This window comes from Staurois parvus, unplaced genomic scaffold, assembly GCF_062004578.1.
Source record: "Staurois parvus isolate SC_StPar_1 unplaced genomic scaffold, SC_StPar_1.0 ptg000983l, whole genome shotgun sequence".
NCBI classification, from domain to species: Eukaryota; Metazoa; Chordata; class Amphibia; order Anura; family Ranidae; genus Staurois; species Staurois parvus.
In genome coordinates this window covers 1,255,050-1,270,534 of record NW_028318779.1, presented here as the reverse complement: position 1 = coordinate 1,270,534, position 15,485 = coordinate 1,255,050, and the positions used below count along the sequence as shown (strand labels likewise).

At 44.6% G+C, this 15,485-nt stretch overlaps 1 protein-coding gene across 1 annotated transcript in view; it reads left to right on the top strand.

Moving 5' to 3' along the window:
* The window catches only part of FBXO47 (F-box protein 47), a 422,258-nt gene that overhangs the window by 65,427 nt on the left and 341,346 nt on the right, over nt 1-15,485 (top strand). The window lies entirely within an intron of this gene.

The window sequence follows — 15,485 nt, the reverse complement described above, 5'->3', positions numbered from 1 at the left end:
GAAATTCAGGTGGAAATAGCAAATTTAACTCCTCCCCTTGATTTTTTTGAGGTGTTTTTCACAGAATATCTGTATGCATTGATTGTGGATCAAAGCATTTTATATGGTCAACAATGTATCGCCGCCAACCAAAATTTAAACCTTGCCAGACCATTCGCATGGAAACCCATTACGGTTTTCAAATTTATATTTTTTTGGGGCCTAACCTTCAACATGGGCATTACTAAAAAAAATGAATTGTGGTTGTATTGGTCCACAGACCAGATTCATCATATCCCTCACAAATCACCTTAACCAAAAATTTTCAGATGTCTATACTCCCCAGCAAAACATCTGCGTTGATGAGTCCCTCATTAATTTTTCTTGCCTCCTTGCATTCAAACAATTTCACCCCAGCAAGCGTGCCAGATTTGAGGTCAAGATGTAGAAGACCTGTGAGAGGGCAACAGGCTATACTTATAAGTTGCGGATTTACGAGGGAAAAGATAGTCACGTGGAGCCCCCCACATGTCCAGACTTCATGGGGAGCAGTGGCAAGATAGTTTGGAATTTGGTGTCATCCTTTTTCCATATGGGGTACCACTTATACGTGGACAATTTTTATTCAAGCGTGCCACTATTTAGACATTTGTACAATCTTGGAACTGGCGCATGTGGCAAAGTGTAACCTAATGTGTACCCACCATTAGAAGTGGGTGGATGCAGGGCAGTATATTTAAATGGTGGGCATACCACACATTTTTTTTTTAGCAGAGATTTTTTCTCTTTTTTCATTCAGTCCACAGGCTGCATACAAAAAAAAAAAAAGAACATAGCATATATACCCAACAAGCACCAGCGACGTACTGGCACATCAGTGGACTTTGAATGGTTATACCAGGATGATGCTTACAGCTGCAGGCATCATCCTGGTATCATTTTTTTCAGCTGGCGATCGGCTTTCATGCAAAAGCAATCCTGGTGGCTAATTAGCTGCCGGATTGCTTTTACAAGCAGCGGGAGACAATGCCCCCCTCCCCCGCTGCCTTCCTCTGCCTTCTCGGGCAGTCCCGTGTCATCGAGGGAACCTGAGAATGCAGCCAGTGTTTCTGCCAGCTGACCATAGAGCTGATTGGAGACCAGAATGGTGCCAATCTTCTCTATAGTCTAAGAAATAAGAAGCTACCAGCATTTCATCACTTCATTTTCACAAGATATAAACAGCGCCATTTGTAAATTGGAAAAGCATCTGATCACACAGATCTTGGTTTGATTAGATAATGTAAGGGCAGAGGAGATATCCAGAATCTGATAGACCCCAGATTTCTCAAAAAAGAATATATGGCAATGCCCATTGAAGTTATAGGTGATATTTGCATTCCCTGTGATAGCATTAAAAGGGATAAAAAAAAATAAAGGGACAGTGTAAAAATAATAAAAAAAATCAAAATAATAGAAAAAGAAAAAACTCGCCCCTCCCATGCGCGCACACCTGCGTTCGTGAGTCTTGGCCCTGTGCCAGTAAGGAAACAGCAGTTGCACCATGCATGTGAGGTATCGCCATGAACGTCAGATCAAGGGCAGTAATTCTAACACTAGACCTCCTCTGTAAATCTAAAATGGTAGCTTGTAAAGGTTTTTAAAACGTTGCCTATGGATATTAAAAGGTATGCAGTTTGTCGCCATGCACAGTTTTAAAGCATGTCATGTTTGGTATCTATTTATTCAGCATACCATCATCTTTTATATGTTACCAAATAATTGGGCAATATATTGTGTTTTTGTGCACTAAAAGTAAAAAAAGTGTTTTGTTTTGTTTTTTAAATTGCGTTTGAAAAATCGCTGCGCGAGTTCTATTTTTTCTTTTCTTTTTTTATATTTCAAAACCTTGTGAGAAAAAATTAGATCTGCAAACTTCTCACCATGCTATGGTTTGGTGCTATCCTGGCATTTCAGGGCCTTCGAAACTGTGATAGGTAGTGAGGAAGTGAAATGAGGAAGTTACGCACCTTTAGGCTTTCAAAGTGGTCATTGGATTTCAGGCTCCTGTATGTGGCTAGGCTCCCAAAAAGTCTCACACATGTGGTATCCCCATACTCGGTAGAAGTAGCAGAATGTATTTTATTGTATTTTATTGTCAGTTAAACTAGTGCAGCGCTGTATAGCAAAAAAATGTCGTAAATTACATTATCTATACCATAGTTTGTAGATGCTATAACTTTCACAAAAAGCAATCAATATACACTTATTGGGATTTTTATTACCAAAAACATGTAGCAGAATACATTTTGGTCTAAATTTATAACTAACTTTGAGTTTACTATATATTTTTTATAGCCGAAAGTAAAAAATATTGTTTTTCTTCAAAATTTTCTTTTTTTGTTTATAGCGCAAAAAATAAAAAGCACACAGGTGATCAAATACCACCAAAAGAAAGCTCTATTTGTGTTAAAAAAGGACGTAAATTTCATTTCGGTACAGCATTGCATGACCGCGCAATTATCAGTTGACTTAGTGCAGCGCCAAGTAGCAAAAAGAGGCCTGGTCATTAAGGGGGGTAAATCCTCTAGAGGGCAAGTGGTTAAGGAGCACATTATATATAAATTGGTGGACTATATTTGTTTTGTAAAACACCATTCGAAGACACCACAATATCATGGCTTTTTCAAAGATATGCATGCAGCACTAGCGTGATTGCTATAATGCGCCATGGAAATATATCAGGACTCAGTCACTTGTTATAATTTGTTTTAATTTATTTATTTAATTATTTATATATTTATATGTTTATTTAAATGTACTGATAGTGGAGCGTGACACCATTGGCTTTGATTGGTCTTTATTGTGATGTTTCCTAACATGCATAGACACACTATGATATTTATATCCTATTGTAATATTATGAAGATGTTCACCAATTCTCTTCTTAAGATGTCTTTTAGTACGACCTATGTAAATAAGACCACATGGGCACTCAAAAGCATACACCACATGAGTAATAAATTCTGAAATATCAAACTCTTTTCCATTAGCTGACGATACAAACTTAGTAATGCCTATTAATCTATTGTTTACTCTATTGCATGCCGTACATCTCCGGCATGCAAAAAAAACAGATGTACGGTATGACATATAGTAAACAATAGATTAAGAGGCATTACTAAGTTTGTATCGTCAGCTAATGGAAAAGAGTTTGATATTTCAGAATTTGTGTGATGTGAAGTGAAGCGCTGTTTCATGAGAATTTCATTATACTCATATTGTATTACTATACTTTTTTGTACTAATCTTATATCTCTATATCAGAAACTTCAAAATATTACTTCATCCATGTCCATCAAAGCCTCATGGGCAGGACAAATAGCCTTGGCCAAAATGTTCCTTCTCCCACACGTCCTCTACTTCAGGACTTTACCACTAGCAATACTACAAGCGGACGTTGCTAAAATCCAACAAATCTTCGATCACTTCATCTGGGCAGCTCGCAAACCCAAAACGGAAATCATCCTCATTAAGTATACCCAGGGCTTTTGCCGGTTTTGGAGCTCCTAAAATCAAACTATACCACAAAGCAGTCATATTAGACCAGGCAAAGTAGTGGTAGTCTCCACATTCCACTTCTTCTTGGCTTCAAATAGAATCCACTGCAATTTCTCAAGCTCCTCATCTACTTCTGGCAGCGACCTGGCTCAACTTTCATCCATCTCACTCCTTTTTTCCTACAATCCACGCTACAGTTACTACTTGGAAAGCCATACAACAAACCTCTCAAGGAATGCATATGCAAGCTCTTAGACTACTTTCACTTCTCTCCTTACAACTCCTTTCTCCAGATCTTCCACTCCAACACTGGACTTTGGCAGGGATCAACAGATTTGTTCGAGCACCAAGATATTATCACCTATACAACATACCTAATAAGGATAAAAAGGTATACTCAGTGACCTTTACTTAAGAGGCTTCCACGGTGACACCCGGTGATTTATACCAAGGGAGACGACCGTTTTTTTGCCCAATACCAAGTGGGGGGAAAGTCCGCTAAGATGGCCCAGCTCATCCATCCCATCCCATGAGTGGGACCTCTGGTTATATTGATTATATGCGTATTGAAAGAAACGCATCTGGTGAGTGCGTATTTTTACTATTTATCACCTCGCCACTGGATCGTAAAGTCACTGTCATCTCCTGTACCTATCACCTGCCACAGACTGTCACCAGTTTTATGTTAATATATTATGATTTTATCATTTTATGATATTTATGTTTTAGCTTGTTTTTGGACTATCATATGTTTTATTAGTACGGATCTTAATTTATTTAGCGCTGCACTTTCTTTCTATACCTAATAAGGACTTCTGCATTTGATTGAGATTCCGTCATATCATCTCTTCTATGTCCATTGTCAAGACAATCATCTCCAAAGATTTACTTTCTTTCTGTACCCAGATGTCCACCAAACCTATGGGGATTTCATACATTTATAATGGCCTTTCTAGCCCAAACTCTACCTACAAGTATGGTCTACTGGGACACAACTCTGCACATCTCGGCACCTGCTGTCTGGCACTGAACTCTTCGAAACCCATCTATTTTTTCTAAAAATATTACACATTGGGAAAAATATAAAAACAAATATCCAAAAATATAACACATCATGAAAATTTATTATAAATAGTACCATACAGGCTGGCTCACGTATACCCATCTCACTCTCCGAAATGTTGGAGAAACTGTATCGCGAATGGATCTCTCTATCATATCTTGTGGGAATGCCCAGTCAATGTCCCTTTTTGGAGGAATGTATCCACCTTCATTTTTTATACTACTCATGTTTCGTAACTATTAACCCCGCAAATGGCTCTCTTTGGTCTAGACTCTTTTCTCTGACCTTCTAAATTTCTCCCTTTTATCACACAAATCTTAATGGGCAGCATGACTAACCCTAGTATGTGCCTGGAAGAACCCTCTTTTACTGACACTCTCATCTGTCATATCTATACTTAATGACCATTTGTCAAATGGAATCTCTATGTTAAATCACATTTGAAAGGAGACAAATTTACTGAACACTGGTTTCCGTGGTTATCAGATCCCAGATGTATTAAACTTTCCTGATGTAGTTTGATTGACCCCACCTTCAGGCGCCATAATTTTCATCTCTTAGACCAAACCAGGCCAGATGCTCACCTATTGTTTTATATGTGCAGTATGATTATTTCCAACTTACTTCATGATAGTCTACACTTTTCTGCTCTTCTTTCTTCTCTTCCTTGCACTCGCCTCTCTTTTTTCTTAGCCTGACACTACCTCCCCGGCTGGGAGTAGTGTAATGGCTTGCCTCCTGCTCCAAATCGGTAAACTATTCTATCCCTGATTAGAAATTGACAAGAAAATTTCAGATAGTACAGTATTTTGTTATAATTTCTTTTGTTTCTGTACTATGTACTGTTGGGGGATTTTCCTTCCCTGGAACTCTGAACATTTTTCAATAAAAAATATTGAAGAGTAAAAATACAATGAAGAATGAACAAAAGATCCCAATTACGCTCCTATTTCTCAGATTTAGTTACAACATCAAACATTTTGTTAAATCCAGAGACTGGCTTGAAGTATGTCTAGAAGTTGTTATTCTTTAAAGGATAAGTTCATCTTTTGGACAAAAGTAATAAATGCACATTTTTTTGCAGGTAAAAAAATGTGCATTTATTATTTTTGTCCAAAGGACCCTGGAAAGCATTGCACCAGCGATCAGTAGATCGCTGATGCCATGCAGATCTCCTGCAGACCTGTCAAAATATCGAGGTGTACGGGATGTATGAACAAGCTGATATTCATACAGGAAGCTTCAATGAACTACCACGGCGCTCCACACTACCGTGGTAGGTAATTGAAAGCTACAAGCCGGAAGCCACTAAGGCTGTGGAGACTTGCAGTTCATTCATTCACGGAAGTGAATGAATGATGTAGCTGTGTGGGCAGAGCTCCACACAGCTGCGCGGTTTTCAAATTTGACAGATTGCACGGGGAAACGTCTCCCCGTATTATCTGTCAGAGGGAGGGGGCAGCGGGAAGCGGTTGGCACGGCTGTAGCTATGGGAACATGTTACATGTTCCACCCTAAAAACAAGTTGAACATGTAACATGTTCCCAAAGGTGAACGTATCCTTTAAAATCCTATTTGATAATTTTTATCAAGTATGTGAGTTCATTTGTCTTCACTTTAAAGTGATTGTAAACATTCACCTTTTTAAAATAAAAACAAACATGTTATGCATAGAGCAGCCCTGATCCTCCTCTTCTCGGGTCCCCAATCAGCACTTGAGTCGGCTTGGTGTGCCCATAGACACACAAAGCATGGCTCTGCCCCACCTTCTTACTGGCTGTAATTGACAGCAATGGGAGTCAATGGCTCCCACAACTGTGTCTGAGCCAATGAAAAGGTTGAGAGCTGAATCTGCCTCTGATCTTGTGCATATCGTTGGATCGAGATCAGGCTCAGGTAAGTATAAGGGGGGGAAAGGTAAGTAAAAGGGGGGGGAAAGGAAAAGGAGAAAGTTGGGGATAGTAGAATCCAAACTAATAGAATTTAAGAATAAGGTGGAAAATTTTAAGGACAATAAAGAATATATTGTTCTCTGTAGCATAGTACATGAACATTTGAATAAGAAGGATTCAGAGACTAAAAAGAAAAAGCAAAAAAAGTTTGTTAGGGACATGGAAGATTATCGTACTAACACCATATACAAATGGCAGGAGGTAGTAGAAACCAACTCTCAATCTAATGTGTCATCCCCTGCCTTATCAGTGAAAGGGGTTGGAAAAGGGAATACCCCTTCCCCTGGTACTAATAGGAATAAGATTCCTGTTCCCAAAAAAACAGATGCACCGGATCGTGGATCTATGACTAATAGGGTTACCTATTCTAAACCACCCAATTCACCATATCAGACCTATAATGTTTCTACCCAGAATAGATTCCAACCATTATCAGGTTGGAAGAATGGTTATTCTAACAGTCCTAGGAATTTTAGAGGTAGAGGCGGTCCTTATTGTAAATTTTTTTTAGAGGAATCCAAGGGGCCATCCCCCAGGTCCTCCCCAGAGGGAACCCTATTATTCTCAACAATGGGAGAATCAAGGGTATTGGAACCCTCCTTACAGGAGAGAAGGGGAGTATGGACCACATCAGAGGAAAGAGGAAGGAGTACAACCACTACATCAGAGATCATAGGAGATTCCTCAGAAGGAGAATTCAAACAAAAGGAAAAGAAAAGAAACCTAGGGGAGGGTATTTATAATCTTAGCTCTATTGATCTCACTACTAATGAGATCAAAGTATTAGATAAGGGCTTAACCTCCCTGGAAGTATTCCCGAGTGAAGCTCGGGGTAAAGTTTCAGTACCAAAAGCGGTAACCCCGAGCTACACTCGGGTTTACCATGCAGCACTGCTCCGGCATCTATTCTTCACTTACCTTGTCCTGCGTTCCTGCGATGTCCCTCCTGCGGTGTCCCCGGCAATGTAATCCGGCGGATGCCGGCATCTGTCATCTAGGTTCCGTCCCCTGCAAGCGTCGGGACGTACGGAGGACGGAACGGCGGGAAATTTTAAAATGACCAAAAGTGACATTCACTCAATACACTAAAATCACATAGTAAAACATTCCTGTATCAAACCATTTCACATACATTTTGTCCCGAGTGCTTTGTCCTGCGCCCTGCCTGCATTTGTACCGTTCTTTCTGCCTGGAAACTGAGAAACGTCCATGGCGTCCAAAAAGCGTCCCTTTAGGTCAATATCGGTTTTAGACCGGCTAGAGAACAGCGATAGTAAATCAGAACCACTTGCAGAATTGAGTGATAATGATTCGTGGGGAAATTCATCATTGGACACTGAAAACGATTTTGCGACTTTGCTCAGTGATGTGCAAACTTGGCGCTATATTTCAAATTTCAGTGTTTTTGGTTTGATTATATTATTGAATTAAATTTATTATTATTATATTATTATTTTTTATGATTATTTATTAAATTATAATTTATGATTTCGTGTTTCAAATTTTATCATACCCGGGATGTTTACTAGACTCTTGTTCGTACAGATTTCAGTGATTTATTCCTAAAAATGACAGGCCTACAATAAAAAAACTATATATTTCCATGCAAAAAAATGTACCGCTTTGAGCACAGAAATATGGACATAATCAGACCGCTAGGGAGGTTAAAGTTTGCACCTAAAGGAAATCTTAATAAGTTTGGAACATTTATTGACATCAATACATTTATTAGAAAATTAAATATTAAAAAAATTTCTCTTCTCTTCCTGGCCCTACTTCTGCAGCCAATCCTTTGACTAGTTCAATGTTTGTTCATAGCAATCTCAGAAATAGATCCACCTTCAATCCTATGAATTCCAGGAATCAATTTATTGAAGTATTTAAACGCATGACCATCGATGATTTATATGAATTAGAATATAAGAAGGTGAAAGAAGAAGAATCACTCTATCAGGGTTTAATAGGCCTTAAGAATAAGAAAGAAATTGTAATTAGGCCGGCGGATAAAGGGGGTGGAGTGGTTGTTATGGATAGAACACAGTATGAGGAAGAGATGATTAATATCCTTAGTGACTCAGATACATACCGTAAGATCCCAAAAAATCCGACACTGATGTGTAGGAAGGAGTTGAAAAAATTAATTATTACTGCTAGGGATTATTATTATTATATCGAGTTTATATAGCGCCAAAGGGTTTGCTCAGCGCTGTACAATAGAGGGGGTCAATACATGAAACAGTACAGTAACAACAAACAGCACACAAGGGGTAAGAGGGCCCTACTCTTTCGAGCTTACAATCTAGGAGGGAGGGGGTAGCGGTACAGGAGGAAATGGCTGTGGGGGATGGAGTGGTAGGAGGAGGGAAGGGAAGGGCAGCGGCTGTTAGGTGAGGGTGGGGTAGGCTTCCCTGAAGAGGTGGGTTTTCAGGGAGCGCCTGAAGGTGAGGAGGGAAGGTGACAGTCTGATGGATTGGGGTAGTGAGTTCCAGAGGATGGGGGAGGACCTGGAGAAGTCTTGCAGTCGTGTGTGGGAGGAGGAGACCAGGGAGCAAGATAGAAGGAGGTCCTGTGAAGAGCGAAGGGTACGGGTAGGGTGGTACCTGGGAATCAGGTCGGTGAGGTAGTTAGGGGCAGTGTTGTGAATGGCCTTATAGGTCAGAGTGAGCAGTTTGAATTTAATGCGTTGGGCAATGGGGAGCCAGTGGAGGGAGAAGCAGAGGGGGGTGGCAGAGATGGAGCGGCTCGTGAGGTGGATGAGTCTGGCCGCTGAGTTCAGGATGGTCTGAAGCGGGGAGAGTTTTCACTGGGGTAGGCCGGTGAGGAGGGAGTTGCAGTAGTCAAGGCGTGAGATAATCAGGGAGTGTACGAGTAGTTTAGTGGTGTCTGGGGTAAGGGAGGAGCGTATCTTGGCGATGTTCCGGAGGTGGAGCCTGCATGTGTTTGTAAGTGATTTGACATGAGGTTGGAAGGAAAGGTTTGAGTCCAGAATGACACCAAGGACCTTGGCTTGCGGGGCGGGATTGATGGTGGTGTTGTTGGTAGTGATGGAAAGGATGGGGGGCGGGGCGCGGGAAGGGGGAAAGACGAGAAGCTCGGTTTTGGAGAGGTTGAGCTTGAGGAAATGGAGCGACATCCAGTCAGAGATGTCGTTTAGGAGGTGAGTGATGCGGGCGGAGAATGTGGGGGTGAGGTGAGGGGTGGATAGGTAGATTTGAGTATCATCAACGTAGAGGTGGTAATTGAAGCCGTGGGAGTGTATGAGTTTGCCAAGGGAGGAGGTGTAGATGGAGAAGAGAAGGGGTCCAAGGACAGAGCCCTGGGGGACCCCAACAGAGAGGGGGAGGGAAGGGGAGGTGGCACAGTTGTAGGAAACGCTGAAGGAGCGTTGGGATAGATAGGACGAGAACCAAGAGAGAGCGGTGTCTCTGATACCAAGGGAGAGTAGTTTATTAAGGAGGAGGGGGTGGTCGACTGTGTCAAAGGCCGCGGAGAGGTCTAGGAGAAGGAGGACAGAGTAGTCGCCTTTGGCTTTGGGAGCGGATGAGGGAAGAGGGGGGTGACCGGAGGAGTTGAGAGGGGATAGGGTCCAGGGGGCAGGTAGTGAGGCGGGCTTCTGAGAAGACTCTGGTGACTTCCTCAGTGGTAGTAGGGCTGAAGGAGTGCAGTGATGGGGGGGTTACGGTAGGCAGGGCCTTGGGTGTGGTGGGGGGCAGTGCCGTTGCGAGGTCAGAGGAGGGGAGAGATGAGGGGGTGATGGAAGGGGGGATGTTAGATTGGGAGGTAGATTGCAAGTTGACTATGTCTTTGCGGATTCCGTCAATCTTGTTGTGGAGATGAGTGGCAATCTCGTGGGCGGTAAGTGAGGTACTGAGTGGAGGAGGGGGGGGAGAGAGCAGGGAGTTGAAGGTGGAGAAGAGTCGGCGAGGGCAGGTGGAGAGGGTGTTGATCAGGTTAACGAAGTAGGCCTGCTTGGCAGCGTGGAGGGAGGAGGTGTAGGTGAGGAAGGCAGATTTGTAGAGGGAGAACGCAAGAGGGGACTTGGTTTTGCGCCATAGTCTCTCCAGCGCGCGACTGCGACGTTTGAGGCATTTAGTATGGTCGTTCTGCCATGGTTGGAGCGGTCTAGGTTTGATGTTGCGTGTGGTTAGGGGTGCCAGAGAGTCTAGGGTAGCTGATAGTGAGTCGTTGTATGCGGTGGTGGCTAGGCCAGGACATGACAGTGGAAGGATGCTGTCGTGTAAGCGGTCGGCAGCCGAGTGGAGGGGGGCCGGGTGCAGGTTGCGGAGGTTGCGGCTGGTGATGGTTTGGCGCACTGGGGGGGGGAGTTAGGGGAAGGGGAGGTGGAGAACGTGAGGAGGTGGTGGTCGGAGAGAGGGAAGGGGGTGTTAGTGAAGTGGTAGAGGGTACAGAGGTGGGAGAAGACGAGGTCCAGGGTGTTACCATTGATGTGGGTGGAGGATTGAGTGTATTGTGTGAGCGCGAAGGAGGAGGTTAGGTGGAGGAGTTGGGAGGTAGCTGGGGTGTTGTCGTTGATGGGGATGTTGAAGTCCCCGAGGATGATGGTTGGTAGCTCAGAGGAAAGGAAGAAGGGAAGCCAGGCGGCGAAGTCATCCAGGAAGCGGCTATGGATCTGGGGGGCCTGTAGATCACTGCGACCCTTAGGGGGGTGGGTGAGAAGAGCCGGATGCAGTGAGCCTCGAAGTAGGAGAAGGATAAGGGGGGGGGGGTTAGGGAGGACCTGGAAGGTGCTCAGCGGTGATAGGAGCAAGCCGACACCACCACCTTTGTGACCGCTCAGTCTTGGTGAATGGGACCAGACGAGACCTCCATGGGAGAGTGCCGCAGGGGAGATAGAGTCAGTGGCCTGTACCCAGGTTTCAGTGATGGCTAGGAGGTTGAGGGAGCGGGAGATAAAGAGGTCATGGATGGCAGTTAGTTTGTTGCAGACCGAACGGGCATTCAGAAGTGCAACCGAGAGAGGGGGGATGGATATGGGGAGGAGGTGCACAGGTATGAGGTTGAGGGGGTTGCGGTGGCTGGCGGGAGCAGGGGGGTCCCTGGAGGGGGGGTTCCTGGAGGGGGGGTGAGGTGGTGAGGGGCCAGGGTTCGGGGAGATGTCCCCAGCGGATAGGAGAAGGGTGAGGAGGGTGGCATGGGAATGGGAGGTGCAGGAGCGTGTGGGTCTGGTAGTGGTGACACGTGGGTCGACGGGGGAGTGGAGTACCAGGAGGAGGTGGTGAGTGTCGTAGTAGGGAGAGGGGAGAAGTGAAGGGGCAATGTAGAGCTGTTTTGGGGGGGTAGGCGGCTAGAGGGAGGCGATTTTTGGGATGGAGGAGAGGAAAACGAGGAGAAGTGCAGGTGGCATGCTGGGGTGAGTGCAGTGCTGTTCGGGTCAGGGGAGGTGAAGGGATACGGGTCAGGGCGAGGTGATGTGGAGAGTCTGTATCACCGTGGAGGAGTCCACTAGAGTCCTTCTGTAGGGGGAGAGTGGGAGTAGTGGGAGTAAAGGGCAGCAGCTGGCTGGCTGCAATCTGTGGGTGCAGTATGCTGGCGTCCGTGGGGTCTTCAGTGGGTCCGGTGGATCGGCGAGTGGAGGGGTCGTAGGGTGCGATGTTTGGGGGTGTTGGTAGGCACGGCGTCTGGTGATGCTGGCGGCTCGGTGACTGGAGATGTTGAGGCCGGGCGTCAGGTGCTGAGGGCTCGGTGTCGGGAGGTTCAGAAGGTGCTGAAGGGCGCAGCGTCCAGAGGTGTTGAAGGGTCGTCGTCAGGAGGTGGTGTGGATCGACGTCTGGAGGTAGAGTGAGTTAGGACCAGGGTGATGAGGGCCGCGTGGCAGGCTTGACTCCGTCAGATAGGATAGGGCTCAGGGCTGTGTTGTGGTAGGTGCCCGGCTGCGTGGACCCCGGAGGGGAGCAGGGAGGCACGGTGCGGGAGGCAGAGGTGCGGCGACGTCTCGATTCGCTGGGTGGTCCAGGTGTTGGGTGTCCAGAGGTGGTAGCTGGGTGCCCGGTAGCTGGGTGCTGGATGTCCAGGGGTGGTAGCTGGGTGCCTGGTAGCTGGGTGGTAGCTGGGTGCCCGGTAGCTGGGTGCTGGGTGTCCAGGGGTGGTAGCTGGGTGCCTGGTAGCTGGGTGCAGGGTGTCCAGGGGTGGGCCCAGAGCCGATGTATGGGCTGGGCAGCGGAACAGTGATCAGTGGGCCTGAGCTGGTTCCTGGTGGTCAGGGATGGACACAGGGCTCGTGAGGAGGGCCCTGCGGAGACTGGCAGGTCGGTGGGGATCGGTGGTGGCAGCTTACCCGTTCTGGTGGTGCTGCTGTGCGGGTATCCTGCGGTGGTCCTGGGCTGCTGTCAGCTTGGTGGTCCTTGCTAGGCTGATCTTTGGTGGGGTGGTTGTTGTCGCCTTGCGTCAGGCTGCTGTGGCCCTGGAGACGGTGGAGAGGGTCAGGGGCCGCCTGGGGAGGACCACCCCGCTGTGTGTCAGAGGGCAGGAGCCGAGGGACGGAGCGGCGGCGGGGCCGCAAGTCGCCCGCGAATTCATCGAGGCCGCGGCTTCGCCGGTTGTAGTAGGCCGCGATTTCGGAGGGGGCCAAAACTGCTCGGGTCCCCTCCCGGATGCTTCACTAGGGGCCGCAGGTGTGTCAGGGCCCTCGTAGTGTCCGTTGCCGCCCGGAAGGCAGCGGAATAGGCAGTGGGGCGACGGAGCTCTCTGATGGCATGTTGCTCCGTCGCCATCTAGGAGACATCATAGGGATGACCATATTCTGAATGATAAAGAGGCACAGTTTTTAGTTCCCTCATATTGTCGTATTCCCTTTATATATATCCTTCCAAAGATTCACCAAAGCCTTACCAATCCTCCACGTAGACCCATTATTAATGGGATCGGATCTGTACACTCAAGGATAGGCCAGTATGTGGATTTTTTTTTTCAACCCATTGTAAAACAAATGCCTTCATATTTAAAAGATAGCCAGGATGTGATAGGTCTACTGGAAGGGATGGAGGCCACCAAGGATACTTTCTTGGTCACCATTGATGTTAATTCCCTTTATACCAGCATTAAACATTTAGATGGCCTTGAGCCCATCAAATGGGGTTTACAGAAATTTACTGAGCTCCATAGGAAACAGAGGAAATTGATGTTGCAGCTGCTAGACTTCAGCATGAGGAATAATTATTTTTGGTATAAAGGAGAGTTTTTCATTCAGCAGAAGGGTGTGGCAATGGGTGCCAAATTTGCTCCCAGTTTGGCCAATATTTTTTTGGCCAAATGGGAGGATTCTGAGATCTTTGGGAAGAACTGGACAGATCTGAAAGTATTGAGGCGCTATATTGATGATATTTTGGTAGTATGGGAGGGAACGGATTTTGATCTTAAGATCTTTTTGGATTTTATCCTTATGAATGAATACGAACTGGGGTTTACATTCAATAGTAGTATGGAATGGGTTAATTTTTTAGACCTACATATTTTCAAGTTTAATAACAAACTGTGTTTCAAAACTTTTTTAAAGAGACCGATAGGAATGGGTACATTCCGATTAGCAGTTGTCATCATCCTCTATGGATTCGAGGGATCCCGAAAGGTCAATTTATCCGTATTATGAGGAATTGTTCTAGATTGGAGGATTACATTGTGCAGGCTGAGTTTATTAAAGAACGTTTTGTATCCAAAGGATATGATCCTATTCAATTGGAGAAAATTAGATACAAAGTAAGTTTGAATTATATAGGTGACGGGAAGGTGAAGAGAAATAAAAGTCCAAAAGTTGAAGGGAATAATACAGCGGAATTTGCCTTTATCTCTAAATTTAGTTGTCAGTATAAGGGAGTGGAAAATATTATTAGAAAACATTGGTCTGTGTTACAGAAAGATGTCATTCTAGGGAAGATTCTACCTAAGCGACCTCCCTTTATATACAGAAAAAGTGAGAATTTGAGGAACTTGTTGGTAAAAGGTGTAATTTCCCCCCCTAGAAAACCACGGATGTTTGGACTTCAAGGATTGTTTCCCTGCAGGAAATGTAAAATATGTAAGATTACGGGCATTATAGATAAAAAAATCCCAACGTTTAAATCTTGTGTTATGGGCGAGACATTTACAATCAAGAAATTTATTACATGTAATATGAAATATGTGACCTATCTTTTAGAATGCCCCTGTAAAATTCAATATGTTGGCAGAACAAAAAGGGACCCGAAGGTCCGACTTAAAGAACATGTTGAGAATGTAAAAAAAGGGAAGAAAGAACATAGTGTCTCGAGACATTTCTGGGATTTTCACAACTCAGATCCTAGTCTATTAAAATTCTGTGGTATTCATGTACTTGATGTTCTTTGGAGGGGTGTAATAAGGTGCAGGAGATATCCCAAAATGAGACCTTTTGGATCTTCAAACTAAATACTTTGAAGCCCAGGGGCCTCAATATTGAATTGGATCTGAACTGCTTTATTTCTGACCAGTAGAGATCCTTGTAGCTTGAGAGTGTTACGTAATTCCTTCCATGGCCCTCCTTTTGCAGGGGGGGTTTTATATTTTATACTTTATGTTTTATCTGTTATATATTTTAACCTTTTTTTTTTATCATTTTATTTTTATTTTTTTATTTTTGTGAGTATTTGAGGGGATATCATTTTATATAGTATGATATTTTCTAAGTTCTAATTTTTACTGATATATTCTTTATACTTTTTAATTGATGGATGTAGGTTAAGGATATGATGTATATTTTATGGTTCTCGTGGTGGTTTTCCACCCAATCTTATGGTTACATGTGTGTCCGGTTTTCCATATCTTAAGATGGCCGCTGCCGGCGTTCTGCCTTTTTGTTAGCCGGTATTTAAAGTCTATGAGTACATACGTCCGTATCCCTGTTGAAAAAGTCCGGATGTGACGAAACGCGTCCGGGGCACGTGACATAGTGACTGTTGGATTTTTAGACACATATAATA